General features: G+C 44.1%; 1 protein-coding gene and 1 long non-coding RNA gene across 8 annotated transcripts in view; one reads left to right on the forward strand and one right to left on the reverse strand.

Annotated features, from left to right (window-relative positions):
- The window catches only part of FGF1 (fibroblast growth factor 1), a 106,008-nt gene extending 105,319 nt beyond the window's left edge, over positions 1 to 689 (reverse strand). Inside the window, exon 1 of one of the 4 annotated variants that reach the window (XM_045492222.1) lies at positions 264 to 680. The gene's annotated coding sequence lies outside the window, so the exon portion shown is untranslated. Of the gene's footprint in view, positions 1 to 263 lie in introns of all 4 variants that reach the window. The other 3 variants (XM_045492183.1, XM_045492167.1, XM_045492230.1) reach the window with 3 other exon arrangements.
- Positions 1 to 15,836, forward strand: part of LOC123605408 — a 32,425-nt gene that overhangs the window by 6,586 nt on the left and 10,003 nt on the right. For 2 of the 4 annotated variants that reach the window (XR_006715754.1, XR_006715765.1), the window contains exons 3-5: positions 4,910 to 5,008; positions 11,949 to 12,063; positions 12,800 to 12,855. This is a non-coding gene — a long non-coding RNA (uncharacterized LOC123605408). Of the gene's footprint in view, positions 1 to 4,909; positions 5,009 to 9,508; positions 9,595 to 11,948; positions 12,064 to 12,799; positions 12,856 to 15,836 lie in introns of all 4 variants that reach the window. The other 2 variants (XR_006715760.1, XR_006715758.1) reach the window with 2 other exon arrangements.

Consider the following 15,836-nt stretch of genomic DNA (forward strand, 5'->3'; position numbering starts at 1 on the left):
ATTCACGTGGTGGGAATCATTTCTCACTTCCCCGCTAAGAACTGGACCTACCCTGTTCTTTCTGGGAGCATATTAGCCTCAAAATGAGAGAAGAGAGTACAGGTATTTTAAGCTAGCATCCATCACACAGACTCAAGTCTGCCAGAGACCCAGATCAGGGAGGAGAAGAGGAAGAAGAGGGGCAGGGGAGAGCATTCATGCTGGACCCGAGCACGAAGTCTGTAGTCATGAGCCCCTCAGAGAAACGAAACGGATGCACTCACCTCTTTGCTTTGGCTCTGGGGCACTTTCTTTCTGGGGCGAGGCAGCCACAGCAGCCTACAGTGTCCACAGTGACCTAACGGGAGTGCTGCAGGCAGGCCGCTGCAGGAGGAAGGGAGTTCCCATTCTCCATCAGAAGGGAGTGTCCTTCACCAAAAGGAGGCGATGCCCTTATTCCCCTGGAGTTGAGGCTGTTGGTTCCGCCTGTCCTCTCTCTCCTGCTCCCTCTCTGGTGTGAATGGAGCTCAAGGGAGTCCTGAGAGAAGAGCTGAGTGCAAAGCACACACCACACCCGCCCTGATACAGGTTGTTTTCCCAGCCCAGGAGAGCCAGGGGAGGGAGGCAGCCAGTGCACTGGGAGGCCACCCTCTCCGGGGCCCCCCACCAGTGCGACTGATGCTGGTGTACCCACGGAAAGCCCAAGGACAGGCACTTGTGTATTTCTTTCTCCTCTCTCATGTGATCTTATTTTTGGGCTGGATACAAAAGCTATTTGGGGGCTGGATAGCTGCCAGGTGAAAGGACCATTATCTTATCCAAGTTGTCTCTGTGCCTCTGTCTGAGCTAGTCTCTGTTGCCTCTCCCCGTATACGGCAGAACTGTGGGGATCTTGCTGTGAACCTTACTTTTCATATATCCCAGCAGTTAGTCCACATTACTAACTTTATGTCAACTAGCTTACCCCCATCCTGTGAGGTTTCACAGAGGACAAGTATAATGAACAATGCCATTACTATTATGTCTGAGGCTGGTGGACCTGTCACATAACCAACATACAACACTATCTTAGACATAGAGACCCTCTTGTCAGCACTGGGGTGGGACCTTCAGACCTGGAAGGCGCTCAGGAGCAAAGTCAAGGAACAGAGTGAGGCTGTAACACTGAAGGGCCCTGACTCTCCCCTCCCCCAACCGGATGGCTGCTTCTGCTTCTATCTCCCAGGGGTATAAAACTTAAAATGTTTAAATGGCTTGGTTTTTCACCTCTGAGTTTTCCTCTTCAGACATGAATGGAAAGTTTTGAAACACTCATGCCTGACAAACGTTGTATCATCATCTTCACGACCATCACTGTTATTTATTAAGCTCTTGCTAAATGCCATTCATGTGCTGAGCCCTTTTCCTGCACTGGCTCATTTCTCCTCCCAGCAGCCCTCTGAGGAAGGTAGTCATGTTCCGATAGGAGAGCAAGAGAAGCAGAGGCTGGGAAAGGTGAGCTGGCCAGGGAAAGACCCGAGCCACCCATCTGTCTGATTCCAGAGCAGGAGTTTTGGGCCACTGTGCTTACTGTGTGCTGAAGCTATAAATTACTGAGATTTCACTATTGTTTTCATTTCCTAAGAGGAAAATAAAAAACCTCACGGTGGATTCAGATGCATGACTTCACTCCTCAATTTCTTTCCTAATTCCAGTTCTTGAAACAGAGAGAGAAAAAGGTTTTCATCTGTTTACAGCCCTGGGCCCTGATTCTAGATACAGGATAGAGGAGTCTGGCCTCCATTCTCCTTGGAGCCCGTTTTCTATGAATAATTCACTGTGCAAACACAAACACGCCAGAGGGGACCCGGCTGGGCGGCCCACTACCCCTGAGATAGAGCCCCCGAGATCGAGTCGAACAGCTTGTCCAATACTGCCCCCTGCAGGCCTCTAGGCTGCATTACCCCCAGAATGGCCGTCCAGACTTCACAAGGATTGTTTTTAGGGAACTGGTCCCTCTAGGCACACCTTCCTAAAACTGATTTGCCTAAGAAAGTGCCTGTGTTGGTAATAACCCTTACTGGAAAGTGTACCCCTCATTCCACAAATCTTACTAAGGTGCCATTACTCCAAATGTGAAAATCTCCAGCTCCAGGTCCCCAAACTGGAAACTTCCTTTAATAATTTAATTCAGCTTCCTTTAATGATTAAATAAGGTATTTTTCTTTTTTTAGTTTATTTTTGTGTGTGTGAGAGAGAGAGAGAGAGACAGAGAGAGTGCAAGCTGGGAAGGGGCAGAGAGAGACATAGAGACACAGAATCCGAAGCAGTCTCCAGACTCCAGGCTGTTAGCAAGAAGCCCAACGCGGGGCTTGAACACACGAACAATAAGATCATGACCTGAGCCGAAGTTGGGCGCTCAACTGACTGAGCCATGCAGGTGCCCCAAGGTTGTTTTTTTTTTTTTTTTTTTTTTTTTTTAACAAAATTTGTTTCTTCTATTCCTTGAATTTGAGGGAAACTACTGTGAAAGTGAATCATAGGGAATCTCGGAAATAATAACAGATGAATAGGTATATTTAATTTTTTTTAACATTTATTTATTATTGAGAGACAGAGACAGAGCATGAGCATGGGAGGGGCAGAGAGAGGGAGGCACAGAATCTGAAGCAGGTTCCAGGCTCTGAGCTGTCAGCACAGAACCTGACGCGGGGCTCGAATTCACGAGCCCCTAGATCATGACCTGAGCCGAAGTTGGACGCTTAACCTACTGAGCCACCCAGGCGCCCCGTGAATAGGTATATTTAAAGAATGATGTCACAACTTAAGTTTTTAATTCCAATATGTACAATATGCTGGAAGGTATTATCTTGAAGCCCTATGAAACTAATGATGAGCATGTCACACATCAACTTTAAAATGTAGGTAGAGATGACCTCATTTTTCAAAATTGTTTCAGAAGTCACAGGAACAAAAACTGGCCGAAGCCTGTTGTACCTGGGGCTGGCCATTGCTGACTGGTAACAGATTGCTGTCCATCCATCCAAGAGAAGTGAGCACCTATTATATGTCAGGCATTGTTTCGGGCACTAGATAGAAACATGGTGAGCAAAAAGTTCCATGTTACATGCCAAAGTTTTATTTGTGGCTGCCTCTAGAGAGTTGAGTGAGGCAAATAGCTTAATTTAATAATACTCATATCTAAAATTCATTTTAGATAAGTACTAAGGAGGAGCGTTTGGTGAGTAGAGAAGGTATAAGGGAGATTGACAAATAATGAGGATTGACTTAAGTCGTGAAGGAGATGTCAGGGAAATAACATCTGAACCAAGAATAATGTAGCATCTCCATGAAAACCCTTGTGATATGGGAGGGTTGGCAGAAGTGTTTTTAGAAAGGGCCTTTGTCCCTACACAAGTAAATCCGTGTTGTAAATCAATGTTTCTCAACTGGGACTCATTTCTTTGCCAGGGGACATTTGGCAATTTCTGCAGACATAGTCGGTTGCTGCGACTGGGGTTGTACTAGTGGCATCTAGTGGGTAGAGACCAGGGATCCTGCTGAACATTCTGCAGTGTACAGGACAGCCCCCACATCAAAGCAGGCAGCCCTCAAAGTCAATAGTGCTGAGGTTGAGAAACCCTGTTGAAGAAGAGGGCAGGGCAGACCACACAAGTGTCTGTAGTAGATGTGGATTCATTTGTTCATTCATTCAGCAAATACTTATTGAGTGCTCACTATGTTCAAGACACCATTCTGGGCATAATTGAGGCATACCAGGTACCCCTTAACCAAAATTGTCACCTCAAATGGCCTGCCCGGTTGTGTTTCTGTGATCTAGCCTAAAACTGTCACCATTCAAATAGTGGCAAAACTGGTCTTCCTGTCTGGAGAAAGAAGAGATAAAAATGTATGCGTATTATTAGCAAGTTGGTCCCTGAAGCATTGTTTGTAAATAGTCGAAACAACCTAAGTATCTGTCTATAAGGGAATGGTTACATAATTCTAGTATATCCATATAATAGCGCCCAATTAAAAGGAAAGAAGCAAGTCTCCTTGAGATGACACAGAAGATAAACATGAAGGTATTGATAACTGGAAAAAAAATGGGAAATAGCACATAGAGTATAATTGATGTGATTTGTGTCTTTAACTTTTTTAATGTTTATTTATTTTTTGAGAGAGAGACAGAGACAGAGTGTGAGTGGAAGAGGGGCAGAGAGAGAGGGAGACACAGAATCCAAAGAAGGCTCCAGGCTCCAAGCTGTCAGCACAGAGACTGACAGAGGGCTTGAACTCACAAACTACAAGGTTATGACCTGAGCTGAAGTCGGACGCTTAACCGACTGAGCCATCCAGGCACCCTGATGTGATTTGTGTTTTTAAATTGGTTTATGTGTGTGTTTGCATATGCATGCAATTACTAAAGAAATTGTCACCAAATCCTACTAATGGTTCCAAGGAATGGAAAATAACTCTGGAACATGTTCATTGATAGTAACCCTCTACATAATTTCCTCCTTTCACATCATTTAGATTGTTTCCAGTTTATCCTTTTCATTACTACCAATATTCAACCGCTCACCAACTTCTGGAGATCCTTCAACTTCTAGGACAATTCCCATTCCTTATTAAATACAAGGCCCTTCCAAACTTGCCTCTAGTCAGTCCTCATAGGCTGTTCTTGGGAGCTGCTTGCCCTTCCCAGCCTTTTTCCCACCCCCACCTCCCTGGAGCTTTGGGAGTCCCACGGTGGACTCCTGGGACTTCATCATGCCATATCCTTTCAAGACAAGCTCACCTCTGTGCCTGAAAAGCAGTCCTCTTCTTTTTATACCTTTATTAGGATAGACTAGGTTATACTGTGGTTGTAAATAATCCCCAAATTTCAGTGACTTAAAATAACAAAACTGTATTTCTCATTAATGGACATCAACCTGTCCATTTTCAGGTTGGCTAGGCAACTCTGCTCCGTGTAATCCTTAATCAAGGACACTGAGCTCAAGGAGGTCAAGGAACTCGTCCTCTGCATTCAGGAAAGAAAAAAGAGGTAACGTTTACTACTACTCTAGAACCTAGAAGCTACTTCTTTCCCCATTTCATTGACCAAAACAAATCCTATGACCACATCTTACATAAAATGAGATGAAGAATTTATTTTTTTTAATGTTTATTTATTTATTTTGAGAGAGAGAGAGCAGGGGAGGGGCAGACAGAAAGGAAGAGAGAGAACCCCAAGCAGGCTCCCTGATATCGGTGCAGAACTGGAGGTGGGGCTCCATCCCACGAACTGCGAGATCACGACCCGAGCTGACATCAAGAGTCAGACAGTTAACCAACTGAGCCATCCAGGAGCCCCGATACAGAGAATTTCAATCCTATTAGTTTCTTGGAAGGTAAGGAGTCCTAAATATTTGGGGAACCTGAATTCTATAAGTGTTAGGTATGATATTTTATATAAGTCCATTAAGTCATTTGGTAATTGTGTTCAAATAATCTGTATCCTTATTCATTTACCTGCTCACTTCTTCCTGTGGTTTTGCCAATCTTAGCTTCATAGTTTTGACTGTACATTATAAGATGTGTGCAAGTTTTATTTATTTTTTTTTCCAACGTTTATTTATTTTTGGGACAGAGAGAGACAGAGCATGAACGGGGGAGGGGCAGAGAGAGAGGGAGACACAGAATCGGAAACAGGCTCCAGGCTCTGAGCCATCAGCCCAGAGCCTGACGCGGGGCTCGAACTCCCGGACCGCGAGATCGTGACCTGGCTGAAGTCGGATGCTTAACCGACTGCGCCACCCAGGCGCCCCAGACGTGTGCAAGTTTTATAATCACTGTATCTTCCTTGTGAATTTGTTATGATGATATATCTTTCTTTAGCTGTAGTAATGTTTTTGCCTTAAAATATAACTTGATATCAATGTATACTATTAATATTAATATAATTTTAATTAATATTTACATATTTTCCACCATTTACTTTCAACATTTTTAATTTTTTTTAATGTTTATTTATTTTCAAGAGAGACAGAGCGTGGGCGGGGTAGGGGAAGAGAGAGAGGAAGACACAGAATCTAAAGCAGGCTCCAGACTCTGAGCTGTCAGCACAGAGCCCGGCGTGGGGCTCAAACTCATGAACTATGAGATCATGACCTGAGCTTTAGTCAGACGCTCAACTGACTGAGCCACCCAGGCACCACTCAACATTTTTAAAATTAATGTTTATCTGTTTCTTATAGATAGCATGCATATCTTTTTATCCAGTTCGATACTCCTCGACTTTTTAAAAAATTTTTTTAAGTTTATTTATACATTTTGAGATAGAGAGAGAGAGAGAGCACAAATGGTGTAGGGGCAGAGAGAGAGGGAGAGAGAATTCCAAGCAGGCTCCACACTGTCAGTGCAGAGCCTGACATGGGACTCGAACACATGAACTGTGAGATCATGACCTGAGCTGAGATCGAGAGTTAGACACTCAACTGACTGAGCCACCTAGGAGCCCTGATACTTTTTGACTTTTAATTGAAGTACTTTGTTCATTCACATTTGATGTAATTACTAATATATTTGGATTTAAATGTACCATCTTATTAAATACTTTCATTTGTCCCACATGTTCTATATTCTTTTTTTCCTCCTTTCTTGCTTGTTTTGGTGTGGTTGAATATTCTATATTTCTGTCTATTACCTTGAAAATTATATACTTCTTTGACTATTCTTTAGAGGTTATCCTAGACCACAGTGTGTGTCATTGACTGAATCAAAGTCTAATGTTAATTGATATTTTTATCTTCTTCCACAGTAATACAAGGATCTTAGACCATTTTAATTTCATTTACCCCTTCATTCTGACTTATATATATTTGTTATATATTAAAAAATTTTATTTTTATTTTTTTCAACGTTTATTTTATTTTTGGGACAGAGAGAGACAGAGCATGAACGGGGGAGGGGCAGAGAGAGAGGGAGACACAGAATCGGAAACAGGCTCCAGGCTCTGAGCCATCAGCCCAGAGCCCGACGCGGGGCTCGAACTCCCGGACCGCGAGATCGTGACCTGGCTGAAGTCGGACGCTTAACCGACTGCGCCACCCAGGAGCCCCTAAAAATTTTTAAATCCCCAATGGACATTGTTAAGTTATTTGGTACAGTCTAATTCATTTGGATTCTTCATATTAGCCTTTGCATTCTTCTTCATTTTTTCCTATTATCTATAACCTGTCATTTAAAATCGTTTTCCTTCTGCTTAAAGAACACTCCTTTAGTATCTGCTGCTGGTAAAGAATCCCAAAGATTATCTTCATTTCATTTTTATGATTGCAGGCTGTTTTCTCTGGGTATGGAATTCTAGGTTTTCTATCAGTACTTTAAGGACATTTAAATTCTCCTAATTTCTAGCTGCTATTATTTCTGTTAAGAAGCAAGATAACAGTCTATTCTTTTTTTTTTCAAGTAATGTTAGTTGATTTTAACATTTTTATCCTCCTTGTCTTTGATTTTCATCTATTTTACCCTGATGTACCTAGGAGTGGCTTTCTTTTATTTACTGCTTGGGGTGTCCAGGTCTTCTGGAATCTTGGCATTTTCCCAGCTATTTTTACTTTCACATATTGCTGCTATTTTAATTTCTCTCTCATCACCTCCTAGAACTTCAGCCTTCACTTTATCTTCCATATCTCTTCTTCTCTCACCGTATTTTCCATCCTTTTGTCTTTTCGTGTCTTGTCCTGATGTTTTCTTCTAACCTACTGCCCAGTTTATCAATTCTCCCTTCAACTGTGTCTAGTCAGTGGTGAATCTCATCCTCTGAGCTCTTTTGTTATTTATTATGCTTTTCAATTGTACATTTCTATTTGGTTATTTTACAAATCATCATTGTCTCTTTTTTTAAGTTTCTAATTCTCTGCCAGAATTTTTAATATTTTATCTCCTTTGCATAGTCTGTCTGATAACTCCAGTAACTGCAGTTTTCTGGGTTTTTATGGTAGTTGTTTCTGCTGGATCTCATTCATATTATTTCCTTATATATCTGGTTAGTTTCATGTGTGCAGAAATTGTGCGTGAAAAATTATTGGTAGAAGTTACACGAGACAGTATGGTGTTATATTCCTCCAGAGAGTATTTACATTTGCTTCTGCTAGGTACTTGGGGATACTAGCAATCTAGGATCACCTTAATCCAATTTGAAGAATTAAGCTCATTGGCAGCTGAGCTGAGCCCCTGCACAATGTGGTCTATCTCCTATTCATCCAGTCTTAAGGTGCAATCCATATGGCCCCTAGCCTAAAATGGGGAATTACAGGCCCTCCTCTCCTTTGATGGGCACTGGATTCCAAGTTTCATCCCCTTACTATGCAAAACTGCTTACTATGCAAAACTGCCTACATGCAAAACTGCCTACAAAGAAGCGTCTGAGCTTCTCAATTGTCTCTTCCAGAAGCAGCAAATATCCCAAGGGGGAAAAGATGGTTGTTGGGTTTGCCTCCCTAAATGCCCGTCTTTTCCCAGATCTTGGTTTGGCACCTCTTTATTGTCTTTTTAATTGTTTGATGCTTTCAGGTTGATTTTATTTTTATTTTGTCCAGCCTTTGGAATTGTCCTCAGCAGGAGAGCAGGCCCCAACTATCTAGTCTGCTGTTTCCAGATGGTAGGAAATATAAATGCAGGAAGCAGGCCAGGTATATGTGCACATGCACACCTTATGTGAGTGGTGGACACTGGGGTTAACCAGAGAGCATGAGTCTTTTTTGCCTTATAGAAGTGAGAGTCTCATGTTGCCAGATTTTTCAATTTTTTTTTTTTCAAAAGAAGTAGGAACTGCAAGCTTTTTAAATGTGAAATCACAATTTTCAATGGTGGCTGCAAAAAAAATTAACTCTCAAGAAACCAAAGAAGACACATTTGCAGTTCAAATCCAGCCCATAGGACACCAGTTTGAAATATCTGAACTACAGGATGTGTTGATGGGATAAGGAGGGTTAAAAGTGGTCATCTTTCACTACTAACCTTAGCCTCCAGTAGTCCAGGCTGCCTTGAATAAACCCCAGTCCCTCATATCAAAAAAAAAAAAAAAAAAAGTTTGAAATAAATTTGTGTCTTTATTGAAATGTCTTAAAAATGCCAACCAGGAGGATAGGGTCTATTCATAACACCAACAAGGCTTCTGGAAAATTTCCTCTCATCTCTCTTCCAAATCCTTCTCATGATAGCCCACCAGGTACGCCAATCCCCTTTAACTTATCTCTTGAATTCCCCTCAGTTCATCTCATCTCTGGCTCTCAGCTCCTTTATCCTCCCTCTTACCTTCTGATCTATTCTGCTTTCCCTTGCAGGTAATTCCCTGCCTTTTCTCTGGTGGGCTCACCAAGCCACCCACGCTCACAGCACTGCATGACTCAGAATCCCTTCCAGCATTTTCCTATATTCCACACAAGAAAGGCTCCAAAACCTAGCTGCCAAGACTAAATCCTCCGTCACAGGAAGTGGGGGTGGGGAGCCAGGATGCTGTAAATACTCTAAAATCTGTATTTTCTCCCTGTCCCATCAGCTCTGCCATCTGGGATGGGGTGAAGCCAGGACGCGATGTCATTTGCAGAGGAAGCAGAGTCCGTTTCCGGGATGCTTTGGCACCAGGTTGAGTTTTCGGATGCCGGCCTTGTCACTTACCTCCTACTGAAAGGACAGGGCCCCCACCCATGCCACCATCCCTCTCGCAAATGGGGAGAGAGAAGCCAGAAGGAAGAGAAATCAAATGTGGACTTTTCCTGATTTGCCTCATAGTAGAAAGTTAGCAAAGCATGTCAGAGAATAGAAAGTATTTGATAAAAATAGCATCTGTTAAGCCTGGGACTCAAGCTGGAGATGCATGGAAATGAAATTTATTCCTTCTTTGAGTGTTCCCCTACTAGGATAACAATTCTGTCTCCCTCATTAATGACAGAGGCTTAAGATGCTGCTTTCTGTGACCAAAATGCCTCTCTTTCCCAGGGCTGGAGGTGGAGGAGGTGCTGGCCAAATTGAGGAAAGCTATCAGGCTGTGAGGCCCCCTCTGGCCAGTCGGGTGTGGCTCTACCATCCTCACACCCACCCTTGACTTTGAGACGTGTTGTCAAGGGCCTCACCAGCCTGTAAGACGGGGGAGCTGGGAGAAGGTTTTCCAGACTAGCCACTGTCTCTGGCTCATAGGAACCTAACTGATAACCGTACCTTTGTAGTAGTATTACTCTCCCCGAGGGAGGCCTCTGGCCAGGCAGCCCTTGGTGAAAGGGCAGAGAAAACAGAGGCTGATGTCCTCTCCTTCATAAAGCAGCTCCTCACGGTGCCTGGGGCTTTCACATTTTCCTCGTGCTACCGAGGACATGCAGAGGTGTCCCCCTCAGCTCAGGATGGGAACGCCAGATTGGGCCTTCCTCAAAGCACGTGCTAGAGCCCCCTGAACTCTCCTGGTGACCGTCATGCATGTCACCTGTTCTTCGGGGTCCTGCTCGAGACCAATGGTCCTTTACTGAAAAACAAAGCTGAGCCAAGCTAACAGCAGACGAGAACAAGTAATCAAGTGGCCCTGTTAAATGACCTGGGTTTTTAATGGGCTTTTTTGTGTGTGTTTGTTTTAATTGTGTTGGGGCGCCTGCCTGGCTCAGTCAGCAGAACATGTGACTCGATCTTGGGGTTGTGAGTTCAAGCCCCACGTTGGGTGGAGGGATTATTTAAAAACAAAATCTTTGGGGGCTCCGGGGTGGCTCAGTCAGTTAAGCGTCCAACTTCAGCTTAGGTCACGATCTCATGGTCTGTGGGTTCGAGCCCCGCATACGGCCCTGTGCTGACAGCTTGGAGCCTGGAGCCTGGAGCCTGCTTTGGATTCTGTGTCTCCCTCTCTCTCTGCCCCTCCCCTGCTGGCTCTCTCTCTCTCTCTCTCTCTCTCTCAAAAATAAAGAAAAACATTAAAAAAATTTAAAAACAAAATCTTTAAAAAACATTTTAAAAATTATGATAAAGTGTATGTAACATAAAATTTGACTTTTCAGCCATTTTCAAGTGTGCGGTTCAGTGGGATTAAGTACATTCATGTTATTGTGCAACTATCACTACCCTCCATCTCCAGAACTCTTTCCATCTTTTTTTTTTAGTTTAAATGTATTTATTTTCAGACAACCTACATGATATTTTTTTCCTTTAAAAAATTTTTTTTAATGTGTATTTACTTTTGAGAGAAAGGGGAGAGAGACAGAGGTGTGAGCAGAGGAGGGGCAGAGAGAGGCAGTCACAGAATCCGAAGCAGCCTCCAGGTTCCGAGCTGTCAGCACAGAGCCCGACTTGGGGCTCGAACCCACGAACTGCAAGAGCATGACCTGAGCTAAAGTCAGACGTGTAACCGACTGAGCCACCCAGGCGCCCCATGATTTTTTTTCTTAAAAACAATTCCTCTACTCCAAATAAATCAAGGTGAAAATGAATGAAGAGCTCAAGATGACATCTCCCACTTTTCGAAGTCCTGGTAGCATGGATCAAAAGCAGCAGCAGTGATGACACCAGGTGACAGATCTAAAGTAATAGCCAAACTTGTTAACTTTTTTCCATTTCTAAACCGTCCTAAGAGAAAGTCATACAAGGAGCCACACCATCCTCACCGCCGTAGTCCAGCCGGGCAACGCTGCCATCTGGCTTCGTGTTTCCACCAATAAACAGCCGGTGGTTTTTGCAGTTAGCCAAGATACGCTTGATTTGGATTCATCAAAGGTTTATTTACTCTTCCTGGTCTCTGGTCTTCAAGTTTGCCTTTGGTTGGGTCCATGTGGTCTTTGATGAACTTCCTGTAGGCTTCTTTTGTGAAGCTGGTTTACTGCAAGTGATAGTTCGTTGATAGTATCAACACCGGCGATTCCTTTTGGTACCTTCGTTCTCTGGGTCTTTAGCAGAGGCAACGCCATAAATGAGTGAGTCACCAGCGGTACGTCTGTCCTCCTGACCATCTTCTCCTCCACCTCCAGGGGCTGCCCACCCTTGATCTCCCAGGTCTTGACGTCTGAGGACTTACCATCATGGTTGATGAGATCGCAATACATGATCACAGTGGCAGGTGGAGACAGCCAAGTGGGGCTTTGGGTGAGCAGGAGCCGGGAGCCTGGAGGGAGTGGTGCAGCCTGAGCAGTGCCCCCCTGGGGAGGAAAGCAGGGAGCAGGCAGAAAAGCAGAGGCTCTTTTTGTCTTGCAAAACAGAAACTCCATGCCCTTAGACAACAGCTTCCCATGGCTCCCTCCCCTTGGCCCCTGGCAAACATCAGTCTGCTTTCTGTCTCTATGATCTTGACTATTGTATGCACCTCATATGAGTGGAAACATACAGTATTTGGGCTTTTGTGACTGCCTTCTTTCACTTAGCATAATGTCCTCAAGTTTCATCCATGTTGTAACATGTATCAACATTTTCTTCCCTTTTTTATTTAAAAATATTTTTTAAGGATTCATTTATTTTAGAGAGAGAGAGAGAGGCAGAGGGTGAGTGGGAGAGAGGCAGAGGGAGAGGGAGACAGAGAATCCCAAGCAGGGTCCAGACTCTGAGCTGTCAGCACAGAGCCCTGTGTGGAGCTCAAACCCATGAACCGTGAGATCATGACCTGAGCCTAAGCCTGTCATCTAACTGACTGAGCCACCCAGACATCCCAACATTTCCTTCCTTTTTAAGGCTACTATTCCATTGTATGTATAAACCAAGTTTTGTGCATCCATTGATCCATCGATAGACATCTGGATTGCTTTCACTTTCTGGCTATTGTGAATAATGCTACAATGAACATAGATGCTCGCTTCAAGATTGTTTTGACCTGTTTGTATTTTCACAGGACTCTTCAGGAAGATAATTCAAATGGCGGGATATTTTAAGAACCCAAGAAAGCCGGTGAGAGTTGTTTTAGATGGAGACTTAGTGTCCCTTGCATCAAACCATGTCACCTGCATACGGGACTGCCCCCGGATACATGTATTTTGCATTTCCTCACTGAAAAGGATTCAAAGTAATGCCGAGTGGGAAGAAAATGTATAAACAATTAACTTCCCAAGCCACTTGGCCATGGGAATTTTGACAGTGGGTATTTTTATCAGGCAGTGACATTGGGAGGTGACAGAATGATGCAGGCACAAAAAGGCTTTGGCATTAAACCTGGCAGACATGTCTCCCCCACATGGGTTCCAAACACCTTCTTAACCTGACTCTCCAGGGTCCCTGTTGATTCCCACTTACCCCTCCCTGAGCTCTCCAGTGGCTTCTTCACTTAACCCCTTCTGCGCTGCCACCTGCTCAAGTCTTTTACAAAACAAAAGTGCAAGACAAAAGCACAACCCCTCCTTTGAGCCCTGTCTTTCACCTTCCACCCTCTCTCTCTCTCTCTCTCTGTCTCTGCCCCCCCCCCCCCCCCCCCCCCCCCCCCCCGCCAAGCCTGTCTTCACCATCCCCTTTCATATCCCACTTCACATCACTCCTTAGTCCACTCTGCTCTGGCTTCTGCCTCTGTGCTCTTCTTCCTCTGGGTTCTGATGGGACTTGCTGGGTCTCCTGGTCTGAGCTTGTGATGGACCTGAGTCTCAGCCTCCTGTTCAAGGCAGCAAGGGCCCAGCATCCTGAGAAGCCTTGGCATATAGCTTCAGAGGCAGTCCCTAAAATACCAAAAATACTTATTTTTCCCCATGAAGGTGTATGGTAACCCAGGTAAAGGGTATGATCTATGGAACTGTATCCTTAAAAACTCAGGAACAAGAACAATCTTTGCGAAACATCTTTCAGACAGTGGAGCCTAGAGGCGAGGAGAGCCGCTCTATCATCAAACATACCTGGAGAGACCCCCAACTCTGCCAGTTGCTACCTGGGAGACTACGGGCAAATTACTTCAACTCTCTGTGCCTCCTCACCTCAGCTTGAAAATGGCCATCACAATAGCACATGTGTCATGGGACTATTGGAAAAAATGAGTAAGACAATGCGTGTCTTGTGCTGAGCGTAGTGCGTGGCTCATAGGAACCATTTCGTAAGGAATCACTCTCATCACTACTTTTTATGGGTGTAAGTTGACCTCAGTATCTAAGTCCATCTTGATTTTCATCTTGTAAAAGGTGAATGAACACATGTGATAAGGCTAAGAGGTGTATTGCAAAACTCTCTAAAGAATCACTCGTTTCCTGAGTGATCAGAAACTTTTAAAAGGGACAGCGTGAGAAACTACAGGGAGAAACCTTGCATGGGGGCGCAAGAAAGGCGGCATTCTCACATGAGGATGAACATTCCTAGATGTCAGGAGATAAACCAGAAGGCACAAGAGCATGACGAACATGTGCCTGTGTGGTTAGCATCAGATAAGATGAAACATCTCTGTTATGCAAGTACAAACACAGACTGTGTGGGGAAACAGCCACTGGAAAAGCTATCAGAACTAAAATTAGACAGTAGTCAACAGTCTGGCCACCAGAGGAGGCATCTACTGTGATAAAACTGTAGACCTCGTTTTAAAATAAGTAGAGATATTTCAGGAACAGATTGTAGAGTACATGAATAGGTATGTGAGTCTGACAAAATGGCTGAAGCGCAGGCAGAAACTGAAGGACATTGAAGTGAAATTGGCACATGTTATTCTACAAATAAAGGCTGGAAGACAGCTGAGCAGAGAGTCTGGACTTGTGCCTTCCAGAGGGGCAGCCAGTAGCACGGGTGGCTCTCGGGTACTTGAAACATAGCTAGTGGAAACTGAGGAAGTGCTTTATTGAAGTGTGAAATACACACAGATTTCAGAGACCCAAGTACCAGACATAGAAAGAACGTAAACTCTATTAACAATTTAAAAAATATTGATCACATGTTAAAATGATCACAGTTGGGATATAAATGCTGAGTTAAATAAGATATACTATAATTAATTTTCCCATTTCTTTTTCTTTGTAAACGTGGCTTCTTTAAAATGTAAAAATATGTAGGGGTGCCTGGGTGGTGCAGTCGGTTAAGCGTCTGACTTCAGCCAGGTCACGATCTCGCGGTCCGTGAGTTCGAGCCCCGCGTCGGGCTCTGGGCTGATGGCTCAGAGCCTGGAGCCTGTTTCCAATTCTGTGTCTCCCTCTCTCTCTGCCCCTCCCCCGTTCATGCTCTGTCTCTCTCTGTCCCAAAAATAAATAAAAACGTGGAAAAAAAAATTAAAAAAAAATAAATAAAATGTAAAAATATGCACATGGCTCCTACTTGTGACTTGCTTTATATCTTTCTTGGGCTGTGGTGGTCTGGATACCCCTTTATTCCCCTTGTGCCACCCATAGCCACACTGGTAGTAACCATGACCTTGGGGAAGAACTGAAGGGGGTAATTTATTTTAAAAATTTTTTAAAGATTTTATTTAAAAACTAGTGTAGGGGGCGCCTGGGTGGCGCAGTCGGTTAAGCGTCCGACTTCAGCCAGGTCACGATCTCGCGATCCGTGAGTTCGAGCCCCGCGTCAGGCTCTGGGCTGATGGCCCAGAGCCTGGAGCCTGTTTCCAATTCTGTGCCTCCCTCTCTCTCTGCCCCTCCCCCGTTCATGCTCTGTCTCTGTCCCAAAAATAAATAAACGTTGGAAAAAAAAATTTTTAAAAACTGGTGTAGTTTACGGTGTGATATTAGTTTCAGGTGTACAATGTAGTGATTCAGCACTGCTGCGACAGGTGCACTCCTTAATTCCCATCACCTATTTGCCCCATCCCCCACCCACCTCCACCTCCCCTCTGGTAACTGTTTGTTCTTGATGGTTAAGAGTCTGTTTCTTGGTTTGTCCCTCTCTCTTTTTCCTCTAAAGGGGCTAGTTTAAGAAGCATTAGCAGGGTGACTTGCACATAGTAGGTATTCAACATATGTAAGCTATGGGGAGCT

The sequence above is a fragment of the Leopardus geoffroyi genome, chromosome A1 (genome assembly GCF_018350155.1).
Source record: "Leopardus geoffroyi isolate Oge1 chromosome A1, O.geoffroyi_Oge1_pat1.0, whole genome shotgun sequence".
In the NCBI taxonomy this organism is placed as follows: domain Eukaryota; kingdom Metazoa; phylum Chordata; class Mammalia; order Carnivora; family Felidae; genus Leopardus; species Leopardus geoffroyi.